The following is a 10,813-nucleotide window of genomic DNA, read 5'->3' as shown; positions in this document are numbered from 1 at the left end:
CAATTTACTGAAAAGACTGATGTGGCAGGTTTTGTATGTGTAAGGTAGGATTTACAGAGCCAAATTCTAATCTGTTCTTTATACCAGCCTCAGGCAGTACAGTTTTTCTGCAGTAAAGTGAAAGATTTTGGTATGTCCTTGTAAGTGATCTTTCAGTATGGATATGACACAGTCTGTCATTGCTCTCTAGAAAATGTCTAGTCCTTCCTTGCTCTCTGGAAAAGGAATGAAATTTAGTTAGAAATTTAGACAGAACCTAATAATCTTGACATGTTTCTCTTTCGTTGTGTTAAGACATCCTGGAATACTTAGCTTTTGATAAAAAGTCTACTCACCCTGGTCATTCAGGAGTAGCTATTAATGAAACACTTATGTGGCTATCATGTAAAACTATATTAATATAAAATATTAATTATATAGTTATATAACTATATAAATATAGTTAGATCAGTAAGAAATTAATTTCTGGTTCCACTGCCATATATATTAGAGATCTTTCAAGCCTGCTTCCAACTCCAAGCAGAATTTTTTAGAATATCTAAGTTAGTATGCTTTGCTTTCTTTCTGTGTAAACCAGCAAACAGTGATGGTGGATGTGAGTGTGTTTGAATGTCAACTTATGTGAGTCCACAGGGAAACTGAGGTGGGCTTTTTGTGTGGCTGTTAAAAAGCCATTAACTGTGTTTCCTCTTGACCAGACTGTCCCTTGCATTCCCTTTCCTTCTCACTTCCCTTTGCTGTCAGGAAACACCTTTCACAGAGCAGTAGTTCGACATAGTGCAGCCACAGCATTGGTATGGGGCTGTAACAAAGTTGACAGAGGACTCTCTGTCTTGTTATATTCAGGCAAATGTTTTACTGTTATAAATAATGCATGTTTTAATTGGAAACTGCAAATGGAAACATCAGTCTCTACAGGCTTGTTGATTGCCATATAATCTGTTAGGGGCAGATTCTGGTTACATGCAGAACACACAACACATTCTCCAGATTTGTGATTGGTTGTTTTTAATAGTAATACCTGTGCTAATGAGTCCCTTCCTATAAATTAAGACAAATGTCATCTTGATAGTCATCTGCCATATATTATTAAAGTTGCCTGAAACTATTAGAAGACTGGGTACCCACTGATGTTCTAGGTTCTATTTCCCTTCCCTTGGTTTTGAAGGTACATTTAACTATTAATAGGGGATGATTTTAAAAGCAGATAATAAGCATAGTCATTTCTTGCCAGATTTCCCTGGGATTAATCACACTGTGCCTGATGTTAGCCACAGGTTTAGGCCTGAATGAATAGTTACTGTGGCTAAACTGATACTTGGCTGGAACACTAAGCACATCTATCAGGATGAGCACAACTTTTTGTGCTATTTTAATTAAATTTGTTAAAACACATATAAGCTTCTTCTAAACATAACATCCTACCAGCTTCAGTAAAGGTGTCCAACAGTTACCTAAGTGGTGCATAAGTGTGTAAATGCAAATCTGTGTGAAGTCTATTAGTTAACTTTAGGCTAGGTTGATTTTTGCTTCAGTGTGGATCATTTCTGTTTGCATGCATTCACCAGTCTTGTTTGAAACTCATTTAACAGTATCAAGATGAATTTTGCAAATTTCTTAGTAGTTCATAGGTATTAAAATAGTAAATACTGTGCCACCCCCCCCAACTTGCAGAACTGTTATAAAAAGGGGAAACAGATTAGGATGGCACAGTGTAATTTTATTGCTGTTTGGTTTGGGTACCCTAATGTCCAAATGTTTGTTGGGAAAGGCTGAGTGAGCACTTATAGCTGGAATGCTTCTAAGAATTAGAATTTAGAAATAAAATAGGATTTAAATGTGTGGAACTCATAACTGACTTGGAATCCTTCCAGAAGTGTCTGAATCCTGACTTGAGAAACTGCTGTAGGAACACTGGACCTCAAGCTTTGCGTGTCTAGAGCAAGCCAGTGTCTCAGCATAGTTATGCATTGAGTTACAAGTGAGCTAGGTGCCTCAGAATCCAATCCAGAAGATTCTGACATTCAGCAGTGATCCTTTAAGTTAATAGGCAAGGCTGAAAGTAGGATTGAGTTTTACCCTTAATCTTCAGACTTGGGTACCTCTGGCTGGTCATGATTCACTCATGAACTCTTCCCTCCTTCTTTGATGGTTGGAGTCTGCTCTGACAAAACACACCCAGGGAAAGTCCTGGTTTAATTTGTTTGCCTGTATGAGTTTATCACATGGATATTCAGATCACTCCTTTGCACAGGAGGTCAGGATTTCATAGTCTCAGTTTCCCAAGGGAGTGCAGAAAGGTAAAACCCTTTGGAAATGGGGTTTATCAAGTGCTTCTATGAAATTTATGCACTAGGAGACTAGGCTTCTAAATTCTGTTCCATAGAGTATTTAGATCTGTGTTAAATGGAACAGAGATTAAGTCTCATCATGCCATGTAGCATGACTTAAATGACTTAAATGCTATGTTGTGTAGATATTCTCTTTTTTTTTTTCTGTTGGCTAATAATGTCTGGATTAATCTGTGTGCATAGCAGTAGTTCCAGGTGTTCTCAGAGCAATATGATCAGGACCCTTTCTTTAGGGCTGGTGGGCATATTATCAGGCAGAAGAGGGTTTTTTAAATTTTTCCTTCACTGAGGTTGCAGAGCAAGTCATGGGAAGAAGTTAGGGAAGGAAAGAGAGTTGTATGCATCAGTCTCTTCAAATATACCAGTTCTTTTTAGGACAGTGGTAAAAATAAGAAAGAATGATAACTTCTTTCCCTTCTTCCACTAGAAGATTCATTTTGAAAACAAATTTAGGATAGCTAATTAAACTAAAAAGGTAGGAAAGAGAAGTGTGACTTGGATAATATTGCTCAAACCTGATTTTTGTTGTAGGACCAATAGTTAAATTAACTGTACATTCTGCAAGGCAGTAGTATGTGATTCTTGATCATAACTAAACAGGACTTGGTGATATACATGATGTACATTCTTGGATTGCATTGCGTGAAAGCATCTCAATTTTTCAAGTTTATTGAAAACTTAAATCAGTGTTTCTAACTTGACATTCCTCTTCTTAAAGGTGATTCTGCATATAGCAGGAAATGTAAAAGGCCAACAGGAATAAACTGGCTACAAACAGAGCAGCAGTGTTAGCAGAAACTGTCTCAAAAACTTTTATGGGTTATATTTCCTCTTTTACTGTGTATTGATTATTTTCACAATAAGCGGCTGCCTGCAGACTTAGATACAGAAAACATACGCCAAGAGATGGCATGTGAAGATGAGCCAACAGACGTGGGGTGGGTGAATGTTCCACGCTGTAAAGTGATATTCAGCATTCTTTGGGGTCATTGCCTTGATAACTCCGCACCCAGTGAGTAATATGGTCATATGACAATGGCAGGCCACTGTAGCCTAGGGAGAAGGAAGCTCTTTTTGTGTTCCTAACCAGGCATATTCAAAGGTATGCCCATAAGCTGTTGCTGAGAGTGCTGACTGCATCTAATTGGTGTTAATTTATTCTGGTCTGGATTGTACTGATTAATAGCTGTCAGCCGGAGTAGAGGAATTTTTCTCTTTATAGGTGGGGCTCAGAGCCTTGTCGATTCAAGTCTTTCTGGAGAACAGACTGTCCTGCTATAATTATTAGTAATGCTTATCCCTGGGGAAAGGAAGCTTTTTCATTCCTCTTTTATGTCATAAGGAATACTTTGGCCAGAATTTTATTCTTCTTGCCAGGATGAGTTGGCAAGAAATCATACCTCTGGTCCCATCTGTTTCTCCTGTGGCCCTGCCATTGGGGTTATGTACACTAGCAGCTCTTGTCCAGAATGAGGCTGCTTAGGAGGAATTGTTCTCAGATCTTTGCTACTGTCGCACTTGCTGCTTTAGCTTATATTTTTTGGGGGTGGGAGTGGCCAGTGTTATGAAATGCCATGCAATGGTAAATAGCTGCAGTACTGTTTATTATCGTTATTCTTTGTTCGTGCTCAAATACAAGGAAACAACAACCTAATAAAATCTTTTTGCTTACTGAGAAAGCCACGCTTCCTCAGCAATCATTGGTGCGACTGGCTGAAGGCGTTTGATTGTTGTCTGAATTTCGGAAATGATGCCTTGGTGATTGGAATGTCTTTTCTTCGCTTGCCAGCTGCTGCATGGAGATGCAGCAGTTCCATTTTCATATGGCAGCTTTAATTTCTGTCTTCTGAGCAGAAAGTGAGCAATGCAGCACACCTTTCACAGGATGCAATTAAACCTGCCTTAGTCACTGCTGGAGGAACAGGCAGAAGCAAGTCATTTAATAGAAATGTCTCTAATAAAGCTGAGACAAACACACCCTATTAAAGATTTGGGGAAATCTCTTCTGGCAAAAAACCTTCTGCCTAAGGATGGACTTTGCGTGGCCTTCCTTCTATTGTACTTTCCTTCCTGTAGATGACAGATATGGTTAAATGCTAGCACCAGTCATGTTGTTCAAAATTAACCCCGGTTTTCCTGCACCATGTGTGCAGGCAATGGCTTTACTCCCCACCCTGCTAAAAAGGGTCACCCTGGCTGCTACTGAATCTTCCCAACATGATCTTGCATTAATTTTGAACTCTCCTGGAGCCAGATTGTGATTGATCTTGCCAAACTTTAGTAGATAGAAGTCATGCACTCTGTCTAAAATAAGGTATTTGGATTCCTTCAGAGCCAATGGGGGCAGTGTTTATTTCCTAGGAGTAATTAATCCCAACCCGACTGGGGGCAGTGGGGTAGCAGAGTGATTGCTTCCTAGATGTAGCCACAGCAGGAAGTGTTCTAACAGCTGGCACCTCTGTTCTCTGCAAACCTAACATTGAAACAGGATCTGTCGAGGGATCAGATTTTCCGTAAAACAAAATGCTGTCAATAGTCAAACGGGTTATTAGAACTCCTTTCTGGGATGCGTCTGAAAATTTCAATAGTTTTTAAGATTTCCCTATTCAGCACTATTTTTAATACTAAAATTTTGTTTAAAATAGTGATGAATGGGGAATTCAGATGAATAAGAAAAACAGTATCGCACATCATGTTTTTCTCTGCTATGTTTTAGAGAGCTCCTCAGACTAAGATTAGTGAAAGACCTCTACTATATGACAGATTTGAAGAAAAAGTAACACACTGGTACAGATTTTCAAGGCCAAAAGAGATCATCAGGTTAGTGTCCCTCAAATGGCATACCAGGCCATGTTTAGCTCAGAAGATACTCTTAGTAGCCATAGCACAGAACTGCTTTTCTACTATTCTCACTTAAGCAATTTAATGAACAGCAAAACTAAAGAAGGCTCATTTCCATGTGTATGTGTGTCTCACCTCCTTCTATGCCCTCTTTAGGACAAGAGGAAACAGCCTCAGGCTATGCCAGGGGAGGTTTAAATTGGATATTAGAAAAAGTCTCTTCACAGAGAGGATGGTCAGGTGTTGGAACAGGCTGCCCAGGGAAGTGGTGGAATCACCGTCCCTGGAAGCATTCAGAAGATTTGTAGATGAGCCCCTCAGTGATAGTGTTTAGCGGTGAACTTGGCAGTCCTCGGGTAACTGTTGGACTTTATGATTTTTAAAGGTCTTTTCCAACTTAATTGATTCTGCGTTTTTCTGGTGTCTAATGCTGTGGCTAGTTCTTCTGTGGGGAATTTGAGATTCTCTCTTTTGTGTATTTCCACAAAGTATTTTAGGGTTAGTATTTTAGAAACCCCTACTTTTCTGCTGAAGTTGGTTAAAATTTGCCACTGGGTTCCAGAATGAGTAAGAGGCAGTGGACAGACTATGTAGACAGTCTATATAGGGCAAAAAAACATGCGTTTTACTTTTACAGGAAACTTGGCAACAAACATACGGGTGTGGTGATTTGTTGAGAGTATTGAGAAGTGACTGATTTCAAAGTGTGCTTGGCCCCAAAAAAGTATGCAAAGATGCCTGTGTCAGGTCTACCTTGCCTGTTCTCTGTAGCCAAGTCACAGCATTTGTATACTAGCTTTTGCCAAACAAGAGCTGGCTTGTGTTTTATGAAAATACTGTATCATTTGAAACTGATAAAGAAGTCTACTGCTGCTGTTCAGAATCTCAGCAGTGTCACAGTTAAAATGTTGCTTATTTTATTTCTAAACTTGTGTTGCTATTTTTAGCTTTCTTTTTTTTTGCTATTGATTCTTTCAATGCGTTTCTCTGTTAGGTTAGACAGCCCTCTAGGACCAGCTGGTTTTCAGCTTGAAGGGGTGTGTGTGTCGTAATTGGATCATTCTTGATTTCATTTTTGATAAACAAAGCACACAGAACTCTTTAGGTCGCTATAGTAGGGCATATTCTCTAGCCTTTGTGTTACTCAGGCTCTTCTCTTTCCTCTGTAATTCCAATGAGTGTGGCCAAAAACCAATTTATAAATTACTCTGCAAATTCAGTGTGTAGTATGCCTTCTGGCTGGCGCAGAACCTGCAGAAAGAGCAATATCTTATTTCCTATCTACTTTGCACAATAAAAACATGATAACGTAAGGATAGCCACATCAATTGTGTGTTGTTTTGTTTTGTTTTGTTTTTTCCCTTTTTTTTCCAGTATGGCCGTGTCATGGTTTAAGCTAGTTCAGTACAAGCTGTAAAACCAGCTAATTTATGAAGTTGCATGTTTATATATTTAGTTTTCCTTTTACAATTCTTGCATTCATTAGCAAGCATTTGTTGAGCCATGCTGTTCCTTTGAGATCCTTAAAGGCCCTGGTCAAAATCAAGCGGTGTGTGCATTCATGAAGATGCTGGTCTTTCACAGCATGTGTCCATTTTTCTCTCTGTGAAGATCAATTTAAATACATTATTGCCAGCTGTTTCTTTCTATGATGTATTTTTTTTATGTGATTAGCAATACTCATTGATTCAACTCCCTGCCCTGCGAAGGGAAAGCATCAGGGCTGTTCCATTATATCAACTTGGCTAGCAGGCTAGCATCACAAAAGATTTAAAACCATAAACAGAAAAAGTGTGTATTTGAGCACAGTTTGCTCTTTTAGAAATGCCCTCTGAAGTAGTTGTTGTTTTGTTTTTTTTTTAATTAAAGTAGTAAACAAATGTGGTTTACAGTTTGTCTCAGTTTTATCAAGAGTGGTCATCCTGTTGCGTTTTTCTTGGGTAAATACTTGCACCAGTTTTGTTTGCTTGCCCCGATCTGACACACAAGAGCATCATCATGAGAGACAGTATTAGGGGCTGCTGAACCCTCTTGCTCATGGAACTGTGACTGTTCCATGCAGACTCCGTGATATGCTTAATCCTTAGTTTCTGAGGATGATTAATAGATTCAAGCTCGCAATTTCAACCTATGTCTAAGCATTAATTATGCAGAGTGTACTATTACTGTGATATTGTATTTTTATGAGAAACATTTTAACCTTACAGATTCATTGTTAAGTGCTGGCTGGTTATTTTTTCCTGTGCTGCTGCAGAGCAAAGTAGGTGGCTGCAGCTGTGCTTCTAGCTGGGTGATAAGTTGTATGGGTTTAGGACAATGCTACTGACAAACTGGGTGGGTTAAAAATCAGATTCCTTTGTTGTTACCAAATAGCCAAGCTAGAATGAAATGGCAATAGTTCAAGCGCATGCTAGACAGACCATATGTTCCTTACAGGGAAATGAAGTGGTGCCGTATATCTGTATTGCCAAGCATAAGGACAACAACTCCGGCTTCCAGAACTGTTGGCAGGATTCCCACGCAGAAGAAATGTACTCTTCCTCTATTCTTTAAAAGGCATTTAGGAGTGAAGCCAATGTCTGTTCCTGCCCATCTCATGCTAGAGCAAGGTGTGCTAGGAAAACATACCCGATATAGAAGAGTGGTCATCATTAATATATTTCTACCATATATGCAACAGTTCTAAAATGATCAGCTACAAAAGCTATCTAGCCACAAAACTGTCACGTCTGAAATACAGGATGGCAAAGGATCTTGAGTCATTGAGATTCGTCCCTCTTCTTCAAGAATTAAATGAATCCTGGTTAATTTATCAAATTATATTTTGACAGTTTTAATTTTTTCACTCAGTTGGAAAGCTTCTCCAGAGCTCTGATTCTGTCCTACCTTAAAGTAATTTTCTAATTCTAACCACAAATTCTAGACCTGTTTTCTAATATTTTGATGTCTCTTTGCATATCCTCTGAGAGCTCTTCATTCCTTCCCTGGTACTTCTTTTGAGAATGTTTTCCTAGAGAGAGTGCTCTCTTCAGCAGAGCTTCTCTGTAATGTCTGATAAAACAGGGTTTTAGGCAAGACTTCCTTTATGAAGAAAGTCTTATAAACATGCTCGACATCTTACAAATGGTAAGTTAAAGAAAAGCCCAGACTTAACAATGTTTACAGTAACTTTAAACACATTACTCTGGATTGGAACCATGTGGTTTCCATGTAGGGTTCTTGGAGTATTTTTTAGGTTATCGCCATAATGGTGAGCAAAAATAATAATGGGAATTGTTAAAAGATCTTCAGTGAAGAAGAAATGTGGGACTCATCACTGAGGATGTACTGTGTCAACCTGTGGGTTTCTGTGAGACTCTTAGCTGAGTAAAAACACAGGGACTAGGCCTAAGACAGCTACTTGTAACCCTATATAAGTTTAGATGCCAGCAAGTGGCAGCTCATTTGTCACTTTTCTAAAACTATAAAGTCTGCACTAGAACACTGCTAGCAGCAGAGGGGTAGGGGTACAGTGTCAGAAATAGGAATATAACTCTTAAGTCAGCTGTTTGGGTGCGGTAGAATTTATTGAGATTCTGGCTGTAAGGTGCATTGTATTCTGAACTGTCCCCATCTGAAACACTTTCTACCTGTCTTGCTGGACATTGAAAACTTGTGCTAGAAGGTAGGAGTCTGCCTCTGTTGTTTACTTGAGTGTTAATATTGAAGCTACTGGGAGCTTAATTTTAGCCTGCCCTTAAAACTGCACATTACTCTTCTCCAGTTTAAGTCGCTTAAAATCTAACTCCACAATTGTGTGTTGGAGTGTGAGTGTCTCAGGTCTTGTCCATATGCCTTACAGAGGATGAGATGAGGTAATGTGCACGGGCAGAAATCAAGGTGGAAAACACATTCCCTGATCTTTTCTCTGCAAGGATTTCTTCAAGATGTTAACTAAAGCTGATGCTTCTTCGTTTCTTCTTAACGTAAAGAAATCCTAAGTAAATAGCAAATGTCTTGCTCTCATCTGAGAGGTCCATTTTCTGTACTTCACTGCTGGCTTCACTTGGGGGTGCCATTAACAGCACTTGAGATTTTTGAGAGAAATACCCAATTGCTTTGTGGCTGGGAGAGAAGTTTGAGCGGATGAGTGGAGTTGAAGTGCTGGATGAAGATGTAGTTGATACTTTAGAGCTGTGTAGTAGAAAGAGCAGTTATTCCAGCCTGCAAGTGGTGACTGAGCCAAATCATCCTTAGGTAGATTTCCTGGAAGGCTGTGGTTTTTCTCTTTGTCAAGATAAAAACCCATATCTTTTAAGGGCACGTCATTCCAGTGTTACAATTTGCATGACCATTATGAGTGACTGTACACACCTGAACTGGTAAACCCCCCATAGGGGGATACTTGTATAATTTCAGCCTTTTCACAAATTCCACTGTCTTTTATGTGGTGCTCTAACTAAATCAGAACAAAGGTAAAAACAAATAAGCCTTGCTGTGACTCAGGCATGGGTAAGATAATAGCAACACAGTCACATGCTGAAGCAAATTGATCAGACTGTGAGAAGTTCAGCTATACACCCTTTGTCACCCTCCTATCCCCACACCCTGTCTTTCACCCTTGGGATCTTTCTCTGCTTTTTTCCAGATCATGATGTTAGTAGCTCTGGTGTGCTGTGCAGACTGGGTAGTGGAATGAAGCGCGTGTGCATGTCAGATAGAAGGTAAATCTCAGGTTTGCTTTGGCTTTGCCTTCTGGCTTGTGCACTCCTGACTTTGGTTATGATGTCATTTGCTAAAAAGCGTAAGCGATTAAGCCATTAGTAATAAGTAATTTCCTTCTTTTTGAATTTTCATGAAATGCTTTCATGCTGTTAGGCAGGGTGTTGGCTCTGCGTCAGCCCTGTCTGAAATTGTGTGTTGTGCTGGCTGCCATCCAGGAAAGGAGAGAACAATTTAAACACCTCTCCATGCAGTGACACTGCAGAGAATTGGGAGCTACTAAGCAAGTCTGGCAGTGTGAAAGGCATGTGGTTTAGTGGTTTCCTCAATGCTGACAACAAATGCAAAGGACCAGTTTCATTCTAACGCTTTGTGTGTGCTGCAGTAGTAGGAAGCCCACAGAACGAGAAGAAACTAAAATACACCTCAAACTTTGTCACTGATGAGTTTCCCAAGAGAGTATGAGAAACAGAGTACTGCTAGAAGGAGGCTTGGGACTATAAGAAATGTCATTGTGTTTTGCAGTTAGACTTCCTCTGTGTACATCAGTACGGTGTTTTGAGGTCAGATCTGCAGCTGGTATAAATCATGACACTGAAATGTTGATGCAAATTTCCCTCATAATCTTTAATTCATTTTTCTAAATCATATGGCAACTGCAAAGCAATTTGTCTTCATTAGTATGAGGCAAAAATCATGAACACTTGGATTATTTAAATAAAAAAAAACACAGCGCATCTTCAGATCAAGATGTAACTTAGGTCAGGTGCAAACCACCCAACCCAGTCACCTCGGTGATGGAAAGTAGTTCAGAATTCAACATTGCTAGCACCGAACACTACAGCAGCATTAGATTTAAAGCCAAGTTGTCTTCTGTTCTTGTGCTGGTGTAAATTTGGGTCATATACAAAGAAATTAGT

General features: G+C 39.4%; 1 long non-coding RNA gene across 1 annotated transcript; it reads left to right on the top strand.

The window, feature by feature from the left end:
• The first annotated feature begins 2,461 nt into the window (after positions 1–2,461).
• On the top strand, positions 2,462–6,520 carry LOC133267243 (uncharacterized). Its single transcript, XR_009742684.1, has 2 exons — positions 2,462–3,289; positions 4,028–6,520. It is a non-coding gene; the product is annotated as an uncharacterized LOC133267243 (long non-coding RNA).
• The last annotated feature ends 4,293 nt before the right edge of the window (positions 6,521–10,813 follow it).

The sequence above is a fragment of the Pezoporus flaviventris genome, unplaced genomic scaffold, assembly GCF_033815535.1.
Source record: "Pezoporus flaviventris isolate CSIRO_AGI_PZ_B2104156 unplaced genomic scaffold, CSIRO_AGI_Pfla_v1 ptg000007l, whole genome shotgun sequence".
Lineage (NCBI taxonomy): Eukaryota > Metazoa > Chordata > Aves > Psittaciformes > Psittacidae > Pezoporus > Pezoporus flaviventris.
The sequence above is the reverse complement of the archived record's forward strand: the minus strand, read 5'-3'. Positions and strand labels throughout refer to the sequence as shown.